The sequence below is a fragment of the Chelonoidis abingdonii genome, chromosome 2 (genome assembly GCF_003597395.2).
Source record: "Chelonoidis abingdonii isolate Lonesome George chromosome 2, CheloAbing_2.0, whole genome shotgun sequence".
Classification (NCBI taxonomy): Eukaryota; Metazoa; Chordata; order Testudines; family Testudinidae; genus Chelonoidis; species Chelonoidis abingdonii.
In genome coordinates, this window is record NC_133770.1 from 36,323,699 (window position 1) to 36,348,696 (window position 24,998).

At 44.1% G+C, this 24,998-nt stretch overlaps 1 protein-coding gene across 4 annotated transcripts in view; it reads right to left on the reverse strand.

Moving 5' to 3' along the window:
- The window catches only part of APBB1IP (amyloid beta precursor protein binding family B member 1 interacting protein), a 130,923-nt gene extending 119,868 nt beyond the window's left edge, over positions 1-11,055 (reverse strand). For 2 of the 4 annotated variants that reach the window (XR_012655199.1, XM_032786224.2), the window contains exon 1: positions 10,857-11,046. The gene's annotated coding sequence lies outside the window, so the exon portion shown is untranslated. Of the gene's footprint in view, positions 1-10,856 lie in introns of all 4 variants that reach the window. The other 2 variants (XM_075062263.1, XM_032786226.2) reach the window with 2 other exon arrangements.
- Positions 11,056-24,998: the final 13,943 nt, after the last annotated feature.

Below are 24,998 nucleotides of genomic sequence, written 5' to 3' on the forward strand. Positions count from 1 at the left end.
TCCACTGACTCTTCTGCCCATGCTGTACTAGTGCTAGCTTCTCAGGATTACTGGCCTCCCTTCTGGCAGAAAACTACAAAACCAAACTGCAGCTGCTTCAGTTATGGGTGTGTTCCACTTCCATACCCATTTGTAGTCCACACCTTTACTTGTTTACAATGATGGCTTATCTCCACAAGCATTTTCCTCCCTGAGCCCTGGCCTCCCAGATACCAAACTTGGTCAAAAAACACAGCTGAAGGGGAGAAAAACCCTCTGTTCTGATAGACTACATAGCTTTCAGAAACGGACCTAACTCTTACCTCAAGTGAAAAACCTGTTTGTTTGTTTTACCTTGCAGTCAAACTGACAGTAACTACATTAGCATTCAGAAAGAGTCTTCTGGCCAATGCTGCTGACGCATCCTTATTGTTTCTGTGTTGTGATAGAATTCTAACAACAGCGAAGGTGGGAATGTGGGGAGAAGCTAATAATTTAAAAAACATCTATTCTGCTTTCCAGGTACACACAAGCACAGTGGGGAAAGTAAAATACTTTTCCAAATGGACAACCTACCCTAAATTCTCAATTACTCAGAGATAATCTTCACTCCCTGATATATTTGCTTTCCACAACCAACTCTGTGTAACTTTTCATGCATGATGTACCCAAATACTTGGATGCTAATACCTAAACTGTATTCTTAGATTTATTCACCTAAATTTGGGTTATTGCTGATTTTGTTTTTAAAGTCATAAAATGCATATAGTGCTTACTTTGTATTTTTGGATAATCTAAGCACTATACCCAGATATACAAACACTCTTTTCTCAATCTATGTATTATATAATTTTTTTAACATTCACGTTAATAAAATTTTTAAATCTGCTCTGGCACTGCCTAGCTGCTAAGGAAACAACACACACATCCTCCTGTAATTAGAAAATTTTATGAACATTGTTCTAACACTCACCACTCTTGTTCATATCCTGATCTCCAGCAAGTTTACTTCACTCCATACCCCCTTTATTCCAAAGAGCATCTCTCAGGCTTCTATATGCCACATGCCCTGCCTCTCTTCCTTGAAATCTCCCCTCCTTACCCACCCTTTTCCATAGTCCTTCACACTATGATCCTTCAGTTAATTTTCTTTAAGTATTCACATTATTTTACAGGAAAGATAGGTGCTAATATGATCTGTACCACCCAAGAAAGTGCACAAGCTTCTTATGTTTGCCCTCCCTCCATCCCACTAGTCTTTTTATCATGCCCAGAGTCCTCTCGTCATGAGGAAGCTATTAGTCATGATCAGTTTCTACTGGAAGCTATGCAAGGGAGGGAGAGAGAAGCAGCCTGCAAACCCATGTGCTATATTCAGCTGTTAACTAATAATCACTTTGAGTCAGAAAGTACTAGAGGTCAAAAACACAACTTTAAATAGATGGGGTTGCATTCAGCCCTGCTCTATGCACAGCATAACACAGGTGCAGGGTAACAACAGAAAGTCTGCTCACACCAGAACCCTGCAGTGTCTGCAACCTCTTCTCCACCAGAGGGACTTGTAGGGGCTGTGCCAGCTGGAGATGGCCAGGAAAATCAGATACAGTATGTGCACCTCTGGGGATATGATAAGCCTCTAGCTACTGGCAATGCATCTGATTGAAGCATGAGACTCTCCCAGGTTCAAAAATAACTTTGTACTTTTGTCTCCTCTAATATAACTAAAAAAAAAATAATGTAAAAGTTGCATAAGAATTTTGTATTTGTGATAGCTGCTTGCTTATTAGCGCTGGAGGCCATAATTCACAGGTCAGATACAGGACAAGCACTCAGAGGAGCTTCATGCTGGTCTGCTAATGTTCCCTCCAGGGCCTGATGGGTGCACAACTCTGGGGGTGGAGAGTAGCTCAGTCCATATGTGGTCAGCCATCAACCTTGTTTTTGAGGATAGCAAAAAGGGTACTAATTTTGGCGAAGGCTTTTTGCAATGTGGGGCTGTGAGAACTGAACTGAGTCCACCAAAATAACTTCACTGAACTGCCATGAGGTTGGTTTTTCAGTTGCTACTGATGTGGGCTGGGCTTTTACAAGCAATCCAGAGGTGGAAGGCTCTCTGCCCCATTACCAGTCTTCTGTCCCCTTCCATCAGATGGATTCACTAGTTATCTAATTTTAGAATTCTGGACTGAGGAGACTCCTTGTTTCCTGGAGTCTATGAATAAAGGTACCTGTTGGGGGATGGGGCAAAGCGTTAGAAGTCACATCTTCCATTCCCTAAATTACCTTGATAATGCTCCTCAGTGGAAGTCAGGGAAAGCCTGCACCGGGCCTTCTGCTCTAGCTGCTTTCTCACCACCATGGACCAGCAATGCAGCTAAAGTCAGATTTACCCTACCTTCTGTAGCCTCTCCCTGCCAGGCACAGGATGATAAAGTGTCCACTGACGTGCTAGTTTATCACTGGGATTATCTGAGGACAACGGAGAACTTTCTGTTGTCGGGGATATGAGGGACAGTGGCAACAGATGCATGGCATGTATTAATACTTATTCATATTTTCCATGCAGCGTCCATCACTTTAATAGTAACAGTCATGCGAATATAACCACATTCATAGTGTGAGTGAAAAATCACTTCAGAGGAGAAGCCTCTGTAAGAAGCATCCCTGCCTGTTGAGTGGTGGGGACTCAAACATTTCTGAACAGTAACTGGAAAAACATTTTAGCTGCAAATATTTTGACTGCCCTCTCCCTTCCCAGGGCCATCACTCCTCTGTCTATAAATCCCTTCTCCCCACTACTGCTGATGTGCTCTGAAAAGTTTGCTCAGTGGCCTTCAAATCCTTTTTCTGTCTCTCCTCCATACCAAATGGCTGTTCCTTCAACCTTGCTCTTCAATGGTTAGTGAGTGCTCACTCCCCTGAAGCAGCCATCTCTGGGGGACTTCCAGGTTTGCCCATGGTCTCCCTTGATCAAATGATCAATAAGTTACCCTTTGAGGACCTACATATCAGATTCCATTGCCCTGCACCTGGTGCAGTCATTTACACCAGTGCAAAGTGAGTTTGAATCATTACCATTCTGATTTCGTAGAGCTTCAGAGCCCATTTTACTGGAGTGCAAATTACCACAAAAGATTCAGGGCAACAGAGAATCTGGCTGCTGTCTGAAGGATATCCTCCTCCACATATCAAAGAATCCCACCCACCACTGCATGGAATAAGACATGCTCCAGGTTCTGAAATGGCACAGTGTAGGCTGAGGTTTCCAAGATCGTCTGGGTAACCCCAATATACACTACCTTGGGACTTCCTTAGTGCTGCAGTTCTAGCCTTAGGGCTGCAAGGAATAGAACTGTGATCTCTCAGCTCCAAGCAGTCAGCACAACAATGTCCAGAAGCATTTCCTTCCCTTGCTGCTGAAATACATAGCCTCTAGATTACCTTCATGTAGATTGAGACAGCAGCAGAGACATCTGTAGGGTCCCCCAAAATGTCTAAGAAACTAGCCATCTGGCATCCCCTGAAAAACTGAGACACTAGTAGCATTTCTCACAACTTCATGGCATTGAGACCCCCTTCTGACAATAAAAACTATCACCTGGCACTGGGAAGAGGGACCAAAGCACCACCCAGAGTGGAGGGGCCAAAGTCAAAGCCTGAGCCCCACCACCCTGGGGCTGGGGCTGAAGCTCAAGGGCTTCACCCCTGGACAGGGGGGTTGTAACCTCAGCCCCGCCCCCCAGGGCTGAAGCCCTTGGGCTTTGGCTTCAGCCCTAGGCCTAACAAATCAAATGCCAAACCTGGTGACTCCATTAAAATGGGGTCCTGACCCACAGTTTGAGAACCGCTGGCTGAGAGGATAGGCAGCCTTACCTTCAGGGCTCCTGTAGATAGCAAAGCGATCCTGGAGTGTTAAGGAAAAGATGGGGAGAGAGCAGGAAAATCTTGAGAGGGTGTTGGCGACATAGAGTACAATTGGATTTGAATTGCCAAATGTTGTTCAAACATCAGGGCCCATGTACTCTAATATTACACACTACTTCCCTCCCTACAAACCACCTATATTCTTCATATCCCTTTCCAAAAAACTCTTTTTACCTTTTCTTTCAACATATCTTGACCTATTTAAAAATAGCACTACCTGATTTGGCATTGTACTGAAGAATTCGCTTTGTTGCCTGCTGATGTGGGGCGAAAGTGAAATAAATTGAGTGAGATGTGCCTCCCAATACTACTACTCTTTCCCTGCAATGGTATGAAAGTTTTAACATTGGCCCCTGTGTCCTCTGAAACTTTCTGATACCACTACTATTCACTTATCCGAGCCTTTCAAAGCACTTTACAAACATCAGATGTTCTAATAAGTAAGGAGCAATTCCCTATACAATGAAATCACTCCCAAAGGAGCAAGGGATGCCTCTGTATTCTAGGCCAACTATTCATCTCATTCAGCCTATTGATTCATTGCTTCCCTAGACAGTAATGTTGGTGTGTCTGCACGCAAGGGAAATGGTTCACTATTGCTTTAAAAGAGGTGAAACTGGGATAGTTTAGTTTCTTCTCAAGCTTCCAGAAGATGGAAAAGTGGAAGATTCTCAGATATCCTTCCTTCTCCCCATCTCCCCACCAGCTAACTCCATTCTGAGACTGTGCTTAAACACGTGGGCTCACATAACCCCTTTTTCATTTACAATGTTTGCTCCCAATTTGTGGATTAAAAGGCAACAAGTGATTTTATTTCCAGTTGCAACTTTAAAGTGGGAATTTTCAGCGTAGTTTGATAGCAACTATTACACAGTTAAACTTTTTTCTTCACATTGGTAGATGAATCTGCCCCCAAATTAGTGGTATTTTAGATCAGCAGTTAATTATTGCTCTCATCCCTCTCCCTGCAGGAAACTGCCTCAATTGCACAAATAACACAGTTTCTCTCCACTAAGAATCAGTCTGGCATACAAAGTGTCTAGCCTGAAATGCAGACTTTTCTTTTGAATGGGATGAGGAATCACATTTTTTTTTTCTTAATAGAAGACTGGAGCAGTAATTGTACTTATTTTTTTTCTCCTGCTGATAATAGGCCATCTTAAATGATTACTCTCATTATAGTTAGTATGGCAACATCCATTTTTTCATGTCCTCTGTGTGTGTGTATATATATCCTCCTACTGTATTTTTCACTGCATGCATCCAATGAAGTGGGTTTTAGCCCATGAAAGCTTATGCTCAGATAAATTTGTTAGTCTCTAAGGTGCAGGAGCAGCGCCAGGGTTTCTGGCGTCCTAGGCAGAATTGGGGGGTGGGGGCGGCATTTTCTGTGCACCCCACAGGGTGCGTGGAAGCTTCCAGTTCTGCTCCCGTTGCACCGCTGAAGAAGGACCCTCTGCCGAAATGCTGCAGGCAACAGCGCCAGTCATTGCCGAAATGTTGCCGGTAGCTCAACTGCCCGCCGCTGTTTTCTGCGGCACATCGGCGGAGGGTCCTTCTTCGGCAGCGCGACAGGAACAGAACCTAAAGCTCCTGCGTGCCCTATGGGGAGCACGCAAAGTGCCGCCCCCTACATCCTGGCGCCCTAAGCGATTGCCTAGGGTCGCCTAATGGAAGCACCGGCCCTGCTAAGGTGCCACAAGTACTCTTCGTTCTTTTTGCTGATACAGACTAACATCTACCACTCTGAAACCTGTACTTAGAAGGGCTCTTAGCCCTGGGATGGCCAAACTATGGGCCATCGGGAGGGACTGAATTACAGCCTAATAGGGGTTTGATGGCTGCAGGTAACCTGCATTAAATGGAGTGGATTTCAGCCACCCTGTAGTGGGGTGGCTGCCCCACTTTGGCCCTGAAGGGGTTAATGCAGTAAAAGGTATAAAGACCAGCTGGGGAAGCTAGTAAGTAGCTGACCACAGCTGTGGCCAGCTCAATCAGAGCCTAGCTGGCCCTTATAAAAGGGCCGTGGGCCAGAAGCAACACACACATACTCTCTAGCTTCTTCAGAAAGAAGGACCTGGCACCTGAGGTGGAGGAAGGGCAAAGGGAGCTGGGGAGCTCCAGCCAGGAAAAATCCCAGGCTGCAGGCCTTGCTAAAAAGGTCACTGGGGCTGCAGTGGGGCAGCCCAGAGATAGGCAAAAGAGCAGATCCTAACCCTCCTGCTGATGATGAGTGGTTTACAGACTGCAGTCCAGCCCAGTAAGCATGATTGGCAGTAGTCACTGAGGCAAGGTGGGGGTTGAGGACTGGAGGTTCCCCTGGGTGGGGAGACCCAGATTCTGGGTTACTGCTGGGGGCAGAACCCTAGCATAAAAGGGGACGGAGGGACACTGTGGCCAGCCGCAGGCAAGACACTGGCCTGCGGAGGGCGCTTGGGGCTAAAAGAGCTAATACCCAGGAGGACCAGCAGGAGGCACATGCGGGTAAGTTGTCATTCTGCCACACCCACATCTATAGTATACCTGTAGTATTACCTTGCCTTAAGATGCACTGAATGTTAGGACAGGTAGCCTCCACAAACTATACTTCTGAATAAAGGAGTGTGGCCAGAGGCCACAATGCAGAATCCTTCCATGCCTCATTTACCTACAAAGATTTGGTCCTGGCACCATATGACTGCACATGAAAATATACCAGGGAGAGTCACTAGTGTCTTATCTAGCCACCAGGCTGAACATGAAGGTTGTGTGGAAAAGTTTGTTACTTTTTCTGTGTCTGTGCAAACAAACACCACCAAGTTTTGAATTAGTTAAGCAATATCCTGCTCCTCACAGTGTGTGTATTGTTTGCCACTGGAGGAAGAATCAGGGTGACTCTGAACTGCTCTGCTCATAAAAACTGCAGGTTCTTTGCCTGCTTCTAAGGAGGCACTGACTTGCCATCTTTTGCCCCCTTGAATAGGTTTTACCACAGAAAAAATAAAGAGCTAAAGAAACGCAGTATTAAAGAAAACAAAGTTTAGACAAAAGCTCTACATTCTCCACTCTGTCAGCTGAGGTTACCTTTACAAACTTAAAAATCAACACCCCAAACCTAAGTCTTTGGAAAATGTTGGTAAAACTAAAGCAACTAATTCCCAGAGAGATGTTCTTTAGAGCAGAATGTAGCCTTTTCCTGTTTTTAATGTTCCATTGGGACACAGAAGAATGCATGTAGCTGACACATCATGGAGACAGTCTGTAGATGCTGCTCAAGGCCTGACACATAGTTAAATTGCAGGTAGCGCAGTAAAATGTTAAAAATGAAATGCAAACAAAATTTGTTTACATAATGAGCAGAGGTAGCCTTGACTTCAAAAGGCATCAGCACTTGCTTAAGGATGTTGTGCACTAAGTGATCAGGATTCCTATCAACAATTTGCAGCAAGACTTAAAACACAAATTATTCAATTCAGTCTTTAAGCTTCCTGTCAGCTGTTTGATTCCAGCCACCAGAACACCTTGATACTATTGCAGCATTCACAGGGAGTGTTTAAAGAAAAGAACAAACAATACCCCCACTACACATTTTCCAGCCATACAAACTTAGTCTAGATAAAAATCTTCTCAAAATCTAAAACAAACTGGGTTGTTCAACTATGCATCTTACTTTGTTGATTGACTGAAACCTCCCAGACAGTCACACCCCATACTGCAGAGTTAATTATCTCCATTTGACCTATCTAGATATTGCAGATGGAAAAATACATCTTGATGTGACACTTGCACAAAATGTGTGTTCTAATGTATTGAACACCCCCATTGGGGGAAATAGTGTTTTTAATTAAACGTGTAGGGGAAAAAAAGTGAATGTTTCTAGAAAAATCAGAGAATTTTTAAAGAGCAGTGTTTCTACCGGGCTTTCAGATTAAAACAATATTTCTCCAGGCTCAGGGTTATATTTTATCCTTGATCTTTGTGTAGATCTCTGTGTGATGTCTCCACAGTGGAGTCTCTCATTACCAAGCTTTCATTACACTGAAAACAAACATCTGTGCGTAAATGGCATGAACCAGGAATATCTCCCCTGAATTCAGTGGAATTGAACCTGCACAAAACTGAGGTGAGGGTGGAATAACCCTTGGTTACATTGACCAGTATATGGTGTAGTAATATTCTACAAGAATACCATGCAGCATTATCACTAATTCAAAAACTAAACAATTGACAAATCACTTTAAAAGTATACGTTGTGATGTGTTGTCCTTAGTTTTTCTCCTCAGCTAACAAAATTCAGTCCTTCACACCAGGTCTTCCAGCGACTGGTGTGAATTTAAGAGAGTTCTATTAAATACTAAATTCTAAAATGCACCGTACAGGATATTAAGAGCCATTTCAATTAAAAGAAATGAAACAAAAAGCAGAAATGTGAAGTCATGAGCTTGCTGCTAAAAACAAAAGAAGTACCTTTTCTTCACAACAGAAAAGTATTGTTAATCAGGGTACATGACAATTACCGTGGCTTAATAGAAATTGCTATGTGCTGCCTTACATTTTATATAACTGTAATGCAATGATATTCATATACAAAATTCTACAGAGCACATTCAGCCCTGGGATAACAGGGTTCAGTTCCCATTGATTTCAATTAATTGTGCCCACTTATGCCAGGGCCGAATCCGATCTCCACAGTAAACAAAGTAGCACTTGCACCTACTTAGGCCATGCTTTGGCTTTTTGTGCCTAGAAGTCCTATTCATGGATCAGGACCCCATTGGGCTAGGTGCTGTACAAACCAGAACAAAAATATGGTCCCTGTCCCAAAGATCTAAGTACAATTTTTGCTGTAGCAGGACACAACTTTGCATAGCCAATAAATAAGAAAAGTAAAATACTTAATCAAAAAAGACATTCTTAATTTAGGACTTCGTTAAGATGATGGCATATATTTTACAGTTATAACACTGAAGACAAAAATTAGATTGAAACAAATAGTGACTGTAAGCATCAATATCATTCTACTAAAACAGAACATTATTGTAAAGATGCTGTAATACTGAAACAATATGAGGCGTGAAACGTCATTAACTCTGACATTAATGGATTTATACGTGAAACTGGTATGTGTTAAAAGTGAACATCTTAACCAAAAACAAGGATTTGGGGGAAATGCAGAAGGAATCAAACCCAAGAGATAAATATCTGATCTACTAAAAATGAAGTCATTTGGGATTACACATTCAAGTTCATATTTGGGTTCAGAATTAAACAAACCATGAAAATGAGCTTTCATGGTTCAGCCTTCTTTCTAAAAGTAGTGTCCAGAGTTAAATGCCTGACTACATTTAATGCTAGTATTTCCTCAGTAGGAACTGCAGAATCTAGCCCACAGAGAGAGAACTCTCCTTGAAGCATGCTTAACAAACATTAATGGAAATTAACTTGCAGAGAACAGCACCTTTAACTACAAAAACAGAGTTCCTATAATACCAAATATGGTAAATCAAATGAAAACTGATATTACTATTACGCTAATAAATTATTTTTATCCAGGTCAAATCTGCTTGCCTTGCTCTATTACATGGTCTTAAATATAACTACTTTGCATGAGTAAGGTGAGGAGAACTTGGCCCTAAATGTTTTTCCAGAGAAGTAAAAGAATCATTATTGTAGTTCTGTGAATTCTCTTAACCCATATTCATTACCATTTACTTAGATTGCCTCATGTTTTGCAAGCACAGATAAAGACCTACGCCCTGCCCTGAAGACAGAGATACCAAACTTTTTAGATATTCTAAACAGAATACAATCTTGAATTAATAAAGGCCCATACTGGATACTGAATGCCACAAATAATTAACTTATTCCAGAAAAAAGAACAGTTTATTCTTAAATCCAGCTAATACTAACTGATTTTTAAATGAGTCTTTTCCTCAGCTTGTATTTAAAATAAGATTGTTTTTCTTCTTTGATGCACTATACTCAGTTCTGTCCAGTTGATGTGTTCAGTGCAAAGTGTTCATCCTAACCACTATGCATTTCTTTTATAACACTAGGTATACCATATTATGTATCTCTTAGTTTTAATCACCTAATATGCAATCTTAGGATCATAGTCATCTGTCTAATTTCCATTTATAACAGGAGGAAAATTTATAATAAGTTCCCCACAACGAGGAATTTCCACAGGAAACCACAGAACCATTTGCAGTAATGATCCCACCCCAACTCTTATTCACCAAAGAAGCCTTTATTCACATAGTAGCCCCCTTGACTTTATTGAGATCACTTGTCATAGTATGGCCTATATTGGTAGGTTATGGGTACAGGGCTGGGCCCACTTGTTGTTTAACGTTTATATTGCAACAATGCCCGGAAACCGCAATGGGGCCAGGGACTCACTGTGCTGGGCCCATACATGAAGCCTTATGCTGACAGCACCTTTTGATCAGGGATCTCAAAAGCTCTGTATAAAAGGGGAGGGGGAGTAAGAGCATTATTCTCCTCCATCCCACAGGGGTCATTCCCACAGCAGAGAATGATCGCAGGGGCATGGGGGTCTCCTAGTTCCTCCCTGGCTAAACACTTGGCCAGCTAGTGCCACGTCTTGGTTTGTTTCTTCTCCAACCCCCGGGCCCGGGCATGACTCTCCTCCGCTGGCGCTCGCCTGTCGAAACGGAGCTGCTGGAACTGATGCTCTTGCTGCAACTTCCGCGGCAGGAAGCTTGGCAGAGATGGCGAAAGAGCCCGCGGAGAGGAGCGCGCACTAGACCTTTCCCACCGAGCGGCGGGCAGGTGGCGGGGCGCAGGCTGTCCCTGGCGGCGCGCTCCCTCCCCAGCCGCTGGGCTACCTGCAAGGGGCAGAGCCCAGACCCCTTCTCCTGCGCCGGGTGGCTCTGCGCCCCTCTCCCCAGGGAGCCTCAGGTCAAAGTCACCCTTCCCGCCAGCAAGGGAGCGGCCCGCTCCGCTCCTACCTTGCTGGAGTTACCCCGGCTGGCCGGTCCGCCCGGGCTGGAGCAGGCGCGTCTGGCAGCGGGTGCGAAGAGCACCGAACGGGCTCGGATCAGGCAGCCAGAGCCGGGGCAGTGCGCGCAACCGGCCCCCAGCTGCGTTCATTCACCTCTCGCCGGCCCCCACCCCAAGCACGCTGCTTTCCTCGCTGTGAGGAAGTGCTGCTGGCCTATCAGCTGCGCTCAGTGGGTGACTCGTGTCACGTTCAGCACCCCCACACCCCGGTACCCTGGGGAGAGGGACCCACCGCAGGCACAGCCAGGCCCCGCACCCTGGGGCACGGACTCCTTCCCAGACATTTCACACAAGCCCCCCAGATGCTGGGAGAAGAGGTTCCTGCCACTGCCCCACACCCTCCTCTTGAGGAAAGCCAGATTCACGCATTCCTAGGCTCTCTGCAAAGATTCCCCCAAAATCTGCTCTACCCATTTCTGGATTCCCCAGATCCTGTGGAGGGGAAATACCTAGGCACTGCAAGGAACTCCCAGGCCCCAGGGTGAAGGGGACTGCCGATGATTAATTTGTAATGAAAGAGGTGCTGGGGCTGAAGCAGTTAGGTGCTAGGGCTCAAGCAATTTTTTTTTACTTTCATAACTGATGTGGCAAACCAGAGGAGCAGGGGCTATGAATTGCCAACCCTAGAGGTGCCGGGGCTCAACCCTGGCAAGCCCTAGCACAAATTAAGCCCTGGGGACTGCCCTACTCACTGCCCCAGATCCTCCTTCCACTCCTTACCAATCCACCCCACCCAATTCTGAGTGAAGAGAGGCCCCCTACCCCACACCCCAAATACTGGAAACAGAGACCTTTCAGGAGCCTCTCTGCAAGCATTGCAGAACCTGGGGGAGAGGGACTCCCTACACAGCCTGCAATCTGCACCTACAACCCCCGAGAGAGGCCAATCCATCCTCACCCTCCCACTGCCCCAGTGGTAGGGACCTGTCTGCTGCCTGTGCCCCTTGGGGTGGGAGGTAGGGGCACTTTCATTCTTGCAGGAGCTTGTTATACCCTTGCTGCCCCATCTCTGCTTGCTGTGTGTGAGGCACCCATGCAGAGATGTTCCCCTTGTTGGCTCTTTGCTTACTGAGATTTCCTGCTGGTCACACACATCTGCCACTGACCGCAACTGTAAAGTACCCAAGAGAGTGAGAGCGTGAGAGCCTCCCACTCCGGCATGCTGGGGCTGGGCACCCTCGCTCTCTCAAGTGAATGTGCACGGGATGGAAATGCCAGCAAACAAAGCATCAGCTGCAAGCTCTTCCTAGGCTGGAAGTGGATAGGGACCAGGCTGGGAGGGGAGTTGCACTCCCATACAAAACACTGTCACACTAACCAGCATGTGGGGGAAAGCCTTCACTGTTCCTCCAGGGCACTGCACTGGATTCTTCCCCGTTCACTCTGCCCTAAGCTGATTATTTCACCCTGTGACCCATCTTTCTTCCCCTCCTTTGCCTCTACTGTTTGATTCTCTACCGTTTGATCCTCTCTGGTTTCACATATAGCCCCCTAGAATGCCTCCTCCCCTGTACTGTAGCTTTTTCTGTTTCACTTCCTCAATCCTGCAACATTTATACCTAATTTTAATCAAAAAACCAAGTCCCATTGAAGTTAAAGGGCCTGGTTACATGAGTCAAATTAATCACATACCTAAGCGTTTGCAGGATCAGGGCTTAAAACCATAAACTGAGGGTAAAAAGTGCTGTCATATACGCATAATAAACTGGGGGAATAGAGAAAATTCTCTTTCTTTTCTTTTTGTTACAATAATCCAAAGTGTTTCATGTAACTATAGTAGATCTACAATTTTCAGAGAGAAATGTGATTTTTTTCCCCCCAGGTTGGAGGTGCCCATTTAAAAAGCATCTTCTTTGGAAAGAAACATCTAGTTACAGCCACATCAATCATTTTTGGCGGATTTGGTGCATTGTAAATTGCTATCCTAAAAAGTACCTTAATTTGTTCACTGAATGGAAACAATTTTGCAGTGTGTTTAAACTTCATAAAAAGAAGTGTTTGGGAAAACAAAATGCCAACCCATCTTTAGGGTTATCATCTGTCAGAAAAGGGAATATAAATTCAGAAATTCAGCATGGCTGTTTCTGACTTGATGTTTTGACCTTTTTAGTTTTAATAAACCATAAGTGTTGAAAGAGAGTACCTGTTGCATTGACAAGATATTATAACTATTAGACTGAAAGCTAGCTAGAGTCCCAAAATGCTTGTGGTTTACAGTTTTATTGTAATTTCAATAATAGCTGAAGTGCCAAAACATTTAATTATAATGAATGTGATGGTGTGTCCACCCCATACATGCCCTGGAGGGGTTAAAGTGCTAGCTGGGTCCCCAGGCTGCACTTGGAAGAGAAGAAAGGGAGCAGGGATTAATTAGATGAAACTTAACTGGATGGGAAGAGGCAGGGCCTCTATAAAGCTCAGAAGCTGAGAGAGAGAGAGAAAGGGAAGTAGTTTACAGTTATGCCCTTCCTAGGAAATGGGAGATGTGTTTGGGGTTACACAAGCAAGTATAGTTCCTTCCTGGGAGTTTGAGCTGGCAAACTCAGGGAGAGCCAGAAAGGCTCAGGGGAAAAGTAGCAAAGTATGAGATAGGGCAGACTTTGGCTGCTTATGAGAGGACCCCTGAGCTGGAATCTGGAGCAGAGAGTGGGTCTAGATTCCCCTATCAGCCTCCAGGGGGAAGGAGTGGTATAGATCAGTCAATGGAGAGTGGACTTCCAGGTACAGTTTGTGCTTGATGACTGTGATACCCCCAGAAGGGGGAAACATGCATAGTGACCTGGTTGGAAGACCAGGTTGTGAAGGCTCCCCGGAGGTGCAGAGGCAGGTGGAGAAATTGCCAGAAGAGGGTGCATCCCCTGAAGGGAGCCAATCCCCTGAGTAGCCAGGAGGAGGTGCCCTTAGTAGTGAGTGGACCCAGTGACAATGAATGATGTTGAAGGTAGCAATGCTGAAAATGAAGACTGCTTGACACACTTCCTTAGAGAACCAAGTTTTCAGTTGCTTATAACTTTGCCAAACTCACAAATTTTCCATGCTAGATATCTGCCCAAAATTTATTTATGTGTGTATGCATGCATGTGTGCCACATGCACACACGCACTTAAGCTTAAAAAAAAGCAGCCATTTTTGAGAATGAGATGAAGGAATAATAATATTCCTTCATGTTAAAAAAAATTCTTACAACTGTTTAACTGAAACTCTAGCACCTTCATGCTTTAGAACAAAGGCTTAAAATTTGGTAGGGGTTGTCATAGTGTCAGAAATGTCTTTTGCCTTCTTTCTGAAAATCCATCCAAATTTGGCCAAGTTATAATACTTTGAAAAATCTGTTTGCACATGCTCAGTAGGATTTTTTAGAAATTGCAAATGATCTAGAGTTAGATGGGTCTTTTTTGGTCATGTGTGGTGCAAGTGTTATATTCTAGTGAGATGGGTGGGACTAAGGAAAGAAGAAATGGAATTAGGGAAGTGGCACCTTAAAAAACCCACTTCTTCAGAAAGCTTGTCCCCAAATAAATCTGTTAGTCTTTAAGGTGCCACTGGACTCCTCATTGTTTTTGTGGATATGGACTAACAAGGCTACCTCTCCAATAATTAGGGAAGTGAAAGGGAAGATATGTAAATGATGGATGATGTGTGTCCTAATGAATGCAAGAGTAGAAGTTACTGACAAGAGCAGGTGGAGATGTATAACATTCCTTAATTGGCTTTCTCCTTTCTCCTCTAAAATGAACGTTCAGAGGATCCATCCCACTCCTGAACCCCCAGCCCTCAGTGTATCTGCTGTTCTCTGAAAGCCATTCATTTTGTAAGGGAAAAAATACAAATTGTTTGGCATTTGTGTGACTCAAGATTTTTATTTATGCAGTTACATGTTGTTCTTTTCCTTTTCTTCTCATTGGAGAGTGGATCAATGGATAGCTATTCACTGCTGTAATGCTGTCATTACACGTATTCAGCTCTCGTAGCCTTATCAAAACTCTACAGTCTCTACTGGTTGCATTTCTTTGTATTGCATATTTCACTAAAACAGAAGATTTTGTTTTAAACAATAACATTTGCAGCTGAGAGGAAACCTTTTATCAGCAAAACATGGGGTGGGGGAAGATTTTAATATAAACATAACTTTCCTATTTATATATAATGAATTTTACCATCTGTTTGCTCCATCATTCTGCATTTCCGTCTCTTCATCCCTTAATAGTGTGACACTAAGACCAATCCTTAGTCTGGTCACATGCTAAACTTTGACACGGGTAGAACTCCCATTACACTGAGTGGGAATTTAGCTTCCCCCAGGAAGGATCAGCTTGTAGGACCTGATCCAAAGCCCACAGAAGTCAATGGAAAGGCTGAGAGTGTGAATTGACAGCATTCACTGTTTTAATATGACCTAAACATAAATTAAATCTTTAGTCACACAAATGCTGTAAAACACACAATTGTTCTTTTAATTTTAAACCTTGCAAAATAAAAGGCTTTGTAAGAGGTGTGGAGTCAGGAGGTGTATGAAAAGGCATATTGCCTTACCATAGTGATACATTCTATCTACTGATAGCAACAATTCCTGGTCCCTCACTAAATCCGACTTTATTTCTCATGGCTTTTCTTGAAAGGTGTGGTAGGGCTTGTCTACACTTGAACTGCTACACTGGCACAGCTGCACAGTATAGAATTTTTCCATCCGCCTCGCACTGTCTACGCTGGGATGAGGTTGGTTTACCTATGCTGTTTAGGGGTATGGATTTTTCCTCAACTGTAGCATAGCATTTCACTTTCACTGATATTTTTATCAGGACATCCTGAAATGGATGTTGTTCTGTTGCCTAGGAAGACCTTGAAAGTGTGTTTATAGCATTCATAGTACCAAAGTGACTGACACTGCACTTTGACACTGTGCTTTTAATTAATCAAATACTCTAGAAGACTTTGTATCACTGTTGTCATCATGCTAGGTGACAGGGCTGAAAAGAGTGTAGAAATTTCCAGGTGACAATTTTCAGGCAATCTGATATCTGCAAAAAAGGAATTACTTCAACAAAACTCTTTAGTTTCTTTGTAATCTTACTGTGCCATGGAAAAAATATAAAACTATTTAAGATAATGATAAATTCATTTGCCAATTTTGCTCAGGCCCAGCATTTATTAGAAAGTGACAGCAGAGATAGGGATAAATTCTCCTTTTCTTGGTTTGCTGTAGATTTTTCTCTCTTCTAAGACAAAATATCAATACAAAATAAAACACTCATGCAGTTCAGAGGCTAATAACAAATGCATCAAAGATCTTCGTATGTCAAAAGTATGAAGAGGCTGAAAACCAAGGGTACTGAATAACGCTATTCATGTCTTACAGACAATTTAGGGCTCTTAAAACTGCAAACCCTATTTTTGGAGATCAAGGTTTTATCCACTGGATAACTCTGGCTTCTAATGCTTTCTGCCTTAAAGTAGAACACTCGAATCCTTGCCTTATTGTAGGACGTGATCCTGCGCAAAAGAAGCACAGAAGGAGGAAGTATTTTCTATAGTACGCTTTCTTGAAAGGTCTAAAAAGAAGTCTTGTGGTAGCTAATGTTGACAGATTTTGGAACTTAATTCTTTCTTTACTGGTAATAACAAATAATTAGCTATTTATAAGAGAGCCCATATGCAGAGGCCTCTGGGTCCCTAATGTTATATTCAAAATATAAATCTCTTTAAAAAATTTCTAAAAAAAGAACTAGAGCATAGAAGAGCAGGTTCTAAACCTATCTGAGAGTCAACCCAAGGCCCATACACCATTTAATTTCCACCTAAATCCTAATTTGAGGTTTAAATAGTAGTTAGGCCTTGCCTTTGCCCTCTTTATAGGGATGAATTTAGCCATCAGTGCAGAGCTGGTGCACAATTTGATCAATTTTGCTAAAAATTTGCAGAAAAACTTCCTTTTTTGGGGGTGTAACTTTGTCAATGGTTTTTCACTTTTAAAAAGGCCATTTTACTGCTCCCTCTCCCTCTCTTTTAACCAGCTCTAGTGCAGGGCAAATAGGGAAGAATAGAACATGGACAGTTCTGCAGAAACCCTACAAACTCCTCAGGGTACGTCTACACTGCACGATTATTTCGAATTAGCTTAAACCGATATTACAAAACAGATCTAATAAAATCGGTTTAGCGCGTCCACAGTGGGATCACGAAATCGATTGTTTGCGTCCATGGTCCAAAGCTACCATCGATTTCAGGAGCGGTGCACTGTGGGTAGCTGTTCCTCAGCTATCCCATAGTTCCCACTTCCGGGTTGAGAGCACAGTGCCTGATGGGGCAGAAAACATTGCCCCGGGTGGTGCTGGGTACAGCCTCACCCCTCCCTTTGTGAAGGCAGCAGACAACCCTTTGGCGCCTTTTTCCCGGAGTGCATTGAGCAAACGCCATAGCACAGCAATCATGGACCCTGAGATCACAAACGGTATCCTGACCGTTGTCAACACCTCGCGTACTCTCTGCCAGCAGCATTCAGTACACAGAGGGTGACATTTACAGTACTCAAGGAATTATTTATTTTACTTCTCTTTCACGTGCTGGGGGGGGGGAAGAGACTGACGAGCTGTTCCGTGAACCACGCAAGACACCGTGTATTAAGCTACAGACATTGGGCGCTCAGCCAAGAATGCAAATAGTTTTCAGAGACTGCTGTGGAGACTGGTAGCTGTAGTCCTCATTACCCCCTCCCTCCCTCCATGAGCATCCGTTTGAGTCTCTGGCTTCCCGTTACGGTTGTCACGCACCGCTGTGTATCCTGGAGTTTATTTTTCAAACGCTTTGGCATTTCCTGTTCTTTAACGGAGCTCTGATAAAACAGATTTGTCTCACCATACAGCGATCAGATCTAGTATCTCCCGTAAGGTTCAATGCAGGAGCTACTTTTGCATTTGAACTGCATCGCCACCCGTGCTGATCAGAGCTGGACACGTGAAAGCAGGAAATGTCATTCTAAAGGTCTCGGGGCTTTTCCTGTTTACCGGCACTCCGCATCCGAGTTCGGATTGCGGACCAGAGCAGTCAGTGGTGCACTGTGGGATACCTCTAGGAGGCCAATAATGTCGATTTCCGTCCACACGAACCCTAATCCGAGTTATCACTTTCGAATTTAGCGCTACTCCTCTTGCCTGGGAGGAGTTCCGAAATCGATTTAAGGAGCCGTTTAACTCGATATTAATGACGACGTCGTCTGAACGGGTACAGCGTTAAATCGGTATATCGGCCATTAAACCGATTTAAAGTCGCAGTGTAGACCTGGCCTCAGTCTTGGTTCTGCGGTTTATGTTATGGAAGGGAAGTTTATCACAGTACTAGGTACCAAACGTCCCAAAACATTTGAATTTATCTTTAAGCTCCTTTCCATCTCTGGGTACAGCCTGAGAATTAGCTCATAGAATAAAAGAAATTAAAGATGGAGAAGACCAGCCAGGTCATTTAGCATGTGACTGTTCCCTGCAGTATAGTCCCTATCTGCCTTCTAGTGATCATGCCTTTCACTAGTGACCATCTCCCATAGGATACCTTTTTTTCTTCAGTGTTCAGTGGGAATTACCATGAAATTAACTGAACATGTGGACCAAATATTCCCAGCCCCCACCCCCTGATATAATTAGTATAGATACCATAGGCAAATGCATACTTCCCCGTGCTACCACAGGGTATATTTGACAATGAAGTTAGTGACACAAATGAAATCCATATCAATATGTTACTCTACAAGGGCTCAGTTTGGTGGCTAAAGTGTCCCTTCATTTAGGATGCAAAACCCACCAATGGGAGCTCTAGCAGGATTGGAATCTTGTCTTCTCTTCCTACAGCTGCAATTTTCTTTTTCGGACTTAGCTGTTTTTGTAATGTTCACTCTTTTTTTTTTTTTTTAATCAGATTGTACTTAGAGGTATTTAAAGGGATATCCTAACTGTTTCACTTGCATGCAGCATACATTTAACTGTCTTCTTCCATGTGTGTATTAGTTCATTGACCCAGATCCTCAGCTGCAGCCAAGGATCATTTTAATGCAGCTGAGAACAGGATCTGCAAAGGGGTCATAAACCACCTTTATGCTTCTCTGAGCCTGGGTCATCTGGGCTCCATTTCAGGCATAAACCAAAACAGCCCAAAGATTGCTTTAAAGAGCATCAGTTGCAAATGGCCCCAAGGGACCAATATGGCAGTGAAAGATCACCATGGTGCACTGTCCCCTTTTCCCTGGATATAGCTATTCCTTTCATGCCAGCAACTGAGGGTGTTGGGTGGATACACAGTGGAGAGCCACCCTACCCAAGGGGAATCCTCTAATGGCTGGAGAATCTGGTCCATGATGTTAGGGTCCAAATACTATATATTTTTGTACTATAATGTACTGGCTAAAACTGCAGCATGCTAATACAGTCTAAATATAGTATAATGTGGCAGGTTTTTTAGCTGCATACCACTGAGTAGGATTCAGGTTGTTTATATTCACATCTTTGCTAAATATTGCACAATGCACTCCTGCCTTATGTTAGAAGGAAGTGAGGATATGAGCTCTTTTTTTTTTTTTGTCCAACCTGCAGAAGTGAGAAGTGGAGATATTGCCTAATCAGTTATTTCTCCAAAGCTCAAGCAGTAGATACTAGGGCAGGTGGACAGCTGCAATAATAGTCCTTACAAATATTTTCCCACGCAGAAAACCTCTTATATTGGCAATATTCCCCAATGGCTCGTTTTAGCTAAATGGTCCCTTTATGCTGCCAAAAGATTCCACAATGGAACATAGACCCTGCCCCAAATGCTTGAAACAAATTTGGAAGCAGACAGGAAAAGCATGTAGTATAAATGTTACATGCTCTTGTTTATCTGTTCCACCTAGAAGCTATGCTGAACTAGGAGAAGATCCATTTGGTCCTCACAATTTGCTCTATGTAGAATGTGTTGTCATAGTCTGGTTTGTATGTCACTTTGATCACTCTATATGTGACCTAATAGTCCTCATCCTCAAAGGAAACTTGCACAACATTTTGAAAAATGAGCCTGCTAGACACTAAAAATCATAGTCTCGATAAAGACTGGATTTATGGTTTATTACAAAATCTGTAAGCCATTAACCCCTCTTTTGTCCTAAGACTACAGAGGTGTTAATGGACTACTTCATCTTGAATGGTCCCTTAGAATATGTGCTAATTACTTAAACTATGTTTGATCTTGTGTTTAGGTGACACTTAATTCTCTAATGTAGATATAGCCTAAGTAAACTTTAGTTACACTGATCATAAGCTGTTTTAATTACATCCATTGTGCATGGTCACACAACACTCCTCTTATTGGTGGAGTGCGACCACAGTCGTTGCTCTTGCATCGACAGAGCACTGCATCATGGGTAGCTATCCGACTGGGTGCAACTCATCACCTTCTGCCACTGGGAGCTCTGGGAACAGACTGCAGTGCATCATGGAGGCATGCTCGCTGTCAAATGATGCAGTTTTCTGTCCCATCATTCCATGGGCTTCCGACTTCATTTCATGTTGTTTTTTAGCAGCCCTTGTAAACTGTGCACCCGCCATCACTGTCTGACTGCATGGATCTGGATCTGCTGACCTCTCTGGTGAGGAGCATTATGAACACAGCGTGACTGGTCCTGCAGTTTTCCATGAGCTGCAAAACAGAGAATTGGTGGTACTTGCCCTTGCATCTTCCGTGGAAACAAATAATTCAAGATTGCTGCTGGCATTCACAGAACAACTGCACACAGTGGACTGTCAGAACTAGGCTTGGGAAATAAGCACTGAGTGGTGGTATCACATCGAGATGCATGTATGGGATGACTAACGGTGGCTGCAGAACTTTCAGATGTGCAAATCCACCTTCTGGAACTGTGTGCAGAGCTCACCCCAGCACTGTGGCACAAAGACAAGAGTGAGAGCTGCCCTCACTATGGAAAAGCATGTGGCAATTGTTGTGCGGAAGCTGGCAACTTCAGACTGCTACCGGTCAGTTGCAAATCAGTTTGGAGTTGGGAAGTCCACTGTGTGGATTGCGGTGATGCAAGTGTGCAGAGCCATCAGTTGCCTCATGCTACAAAAGACTGCAACTCTTGGTAATGTGCTGGAAACAATTGATGGTTTTGAGGCAATCGGATTCCCTAATTGTGGTGGGGCTGATCGATGGAACACCCATGCACATTTTGGCCCCTGACCATCTTGCGACGGAGTACATCAACAGAAAGGGCTACTTCTCCATGGTCTTTCAGGTGCTGGTGGATCACTGGGACTGTTTCACTGACATCAGTGCAGGGTAGTCAGGGAAGGTGCATGATGCACGCATCTTTTGGAACACTGGACTGTATAGAAAGCTGCATGCTGGGACTTTCTTTCCAGACCGTAAAAATCCAGAGGGGGATGTGTAAATGCCCATAGTGATCATGGGAGACCACACTTACCCCTTGCTCCCTTGGCTCATGAAGCCTGACACTGGGAACCTTGACAGCAGCAAGGAGTGCTTAAACAACAAATTCAGCAGATGCCAAATGAGTGTTGAATTTGCACTTGTCAGGTTAAAGAGTCGCTGTTGCTGCCTTTTTGGCAGGCTAAACCTCAATGAGGAAAATATTCTGATGCTTATTGCAGCCTGCTCTACTGTGCATAATATTTGTGAAGCGAAGGGGGAAATGTTTTTTTTCCCCAGGGATGGAGTGCTGAGGTTGATTGGCTGCTCAAAAACAGCAGCCAGCTAGATACCAGGGCAATTATAGGGGCACAGCAGGGGCCTATTTGACTTAGAGAGGCTTTGAAGGAACATTTTGACAATGACTCCCAGAAAAGTGTCTTTATGTGATGCATTGAGCCAGGCATGTGATCCCTGTAGTGCTTACTTCCTGAGTACTAACTGTACTGAGCAAATATTCTTGCCTTTAGCCACGGTGTTTTAATGTTAGTGCTGACTGTATGTATGAAATAAAACTTGAGTCTTTGTTTCAAAAACTCAAGTTCAATAACAGGACAAAACACAAACAGGTCAAACAGGAGATGGCAATAAGAAACAGTCTCTCAGCTAGGGCTCTTACAGCTGGTCTGTGCTGGTAGATGTGGTCCATCCCGACCACTGTACCATCTTTGATAATCTTTATTTGATCAGGACCTCCTCCAGCTCGGGTGTAGAGATGGTCTGTCATTTGGCCTCCTGTCCATAGACCAGGTGAAGGTGTTTGACAAGGTGGACCATGGGTATCTCCTGGGCACTCTGCAGCATTTGACTTTGGGCCCTGATTTGTGGGCTTTCTCCAGGTGCTGCATGCTTCCATGGAGTGTTTGGTCAAGCTTAACTGGACCTTGATCAAACCTGTCATCTTCAGTTGAGGAGTGCGCTAAGGCTGCCCACTGTCAAGCCAACTGTGCACTCTGGCCACCACATCCTTCCTCTTTCCTCCACAGGAGATTGACAGCTTTGATGTTCTGCAATCCAGAGTTACAGGTAGTCTTGATGTTGATGTACTCCTTGTGGTGCAGGACTCGGGCTGATCTGGTGTAGATGGAGGGCTGCCAAGCTGTCTACATGGTGGCCTCCTCCACTCAGGTCAACTGGGTCAAGAACTTTGGCCTGATGGTCGGGGGCAGGTGGTGGGCAGTCTCCTTACCATCTGTGCTCCAGGCCATCCCATGGAACGCAGGTCTGCTGCTACCTATCCACCACCCATCTCTTCCTGTCAAAAAACTGGAACAACTTGGACAGGGTGGCTGAGCAGCTGCAGAGGTGAACTCGACTGCCCTGGTGCCTTTCCCTACAGAAGCTGACACTAGTTCTTGACCAGCTGGCCCTGCCCTTGCTCTGGCAGTGGCCCAGTACCCTAAGTCCAGCCTCAGGTACCCTGGCCCTCCACCAGAGGCTAAGTGGAATTCTTTTGGTCAGGGCTGTACTGGGTTTCTGCAGGAGTTCTGAGTCTCCCCCTGGAGGAGTGCGGGACAGGGCATGCTCCACCTCTGCAATCAAGTCCAGGTCTTCTGCCTCCAGGCCCTGTAGAGACTCCTTTACGGTGCAGTTAGTTCGATGTGGAACACTGGCACACATTCCTCTGAGGGCTCTGATATAACCAGCAACTCTTATCTCCATCTGAAGGGCCCTCTGTGAGACCTCTTCGAGCTGCTGGTCTTCTATCAGGTCCTCCCCCAGACGTGGAAGCTGTTTTCATTTTCAAAGACCAAGACTGTGGTGGTTCCACTGCCTCATGGAGCCCCTGCTACACAACCCCCAGCTCTGTGCATATGGCAGAGTCCCCCTCTGATGCACTGGAGGTTGGTCCTAGCACGTACCATCACGATCCACATGTTAGGATATAGATATCCAAGCATGTCTGGCCTGTGTATTTTTATCACTTAGTTAGCAATGGCCTTCAGTATTAAATTGTAAGGCTAGCCCATATTTATCCACAATTGCAAAAACATACCCATCTACCTAGAAAATAACATCCCCCACCTGTGGGGAGATTTCTTGTGTAATTGTTACTATAATACCATGGGAAGGAAATGCAAATAAGATGACCCCCTTGAACCTTAAGGGAGTAACTAGGAAAGGGGGAGCACATTGGGAGCCATTAGGAAATAGGTGTGTGGGGGGTTGGAATGGGTTTAATTGAACTGTCATCACATTAAGCAGTTATATATCCAGAGGAGGAATATGGATGTGCCCCTCTCCTATGACTATGAAGGAGGAGGATCAATGGCCTATTGAAAAGGGAGGGCATTTAGGGGTAATGTATATGGGGTATGATGTATTCTGTTGGAAATGTATGCAATCCTGCAATATAACACTAGAAAGCAAAATTCTTTCAGTATATAACCAACTTACAAACTTCTGTACGCTGCCATCTGGACTATGGTGCACCAATGGATCAGTGAACTTAATCGTTGTAAACAATGAAACCAGCACCTACTACCCCATGCCATACCAAGTAGTTAAACTGGTTTTGACAATACCAAATTTCACTGTGGATATTCAATGGACACACTATATGGACAAAAATACGCAAAGATTACAAGAGCAACTTGCTGCAAGTGCCAACAGTTGGACACACTTACGATACACACTACAAGATGGCACTGACAAAAATTTAACTCTGTCAAAGAAGGAGAAGCAGTGTTTTTGGTGGTGGCCAGAATGTTGGACCATACTGCAGTGGTCAGGACTCTCAATGTTGCTGTGGATTATCATAGCAGTTGGTGTATTGTTAACTGTATTTGTGTTACGTTGTATATGGAAACGATTAAGGGGGGCACAACCCCCTAGCGAACAGCCACTAATTATAACCTATATATCATGTAGTAAGCCCTTCCCCTCAATGCACTAGACACCCAGACCCAACCTTCTCGGGCCCACTATGATGGGAAGTCTGGAACATTAATTGGAATAGGTGTGGTATATCTGTACGAGAGAAGGTGCAGGGCACGGTACTACACGAGGGGCAGTGGGACAGATGGAGCATCGACACCTTCCACCTTGATGCCTGGCCCTATCAGGAAATGTGTCACCATATGTCCTGTGCTTTTCCTGGAATACCTGGGCAGAAGGATCCCAAAAGAAAAAAAAGGGGTGGAGTATTAGGATATAGATATTCAAGCCTGTCTGGCCTGTGTATTCTTGTCGCTTAGCTAGTTATAGAGGTATAAAAGAAAGAATCAAAATCATTGTCTATCTGTGTAAGGGCCTTCTCTCACTGTGACAGTCTGAGGCCCTGTTTAGTCACACTGAAATAAGGCAATCTGGGGCTGTTAGGAAGATGATCCGATTTATCACCTCCAGAGAAAGGGAAGAGCCTAGAACATGTAAAAAGAAATTTAGTTTGACAGTTTTCTGTCTGGCAAGAACTCACTTATCAATAGACACACCTGGAGAACCCTTATGTCTGTATAGATGTAGTTGTAAAATCGTCACTACTGTATTGTTTTGTATGTTTATTTGCATGGTCTCTGTCTGGTTCGGTATTTGTTTCTGTCTGCTGTATAATTAATTTTGCTGGGTGTAAACTAATTAAGGTGATGGGATATAATTGGTTAGCTAATCATGTTACAATATATTAGGATTGGTTAGGTAAATTTTAG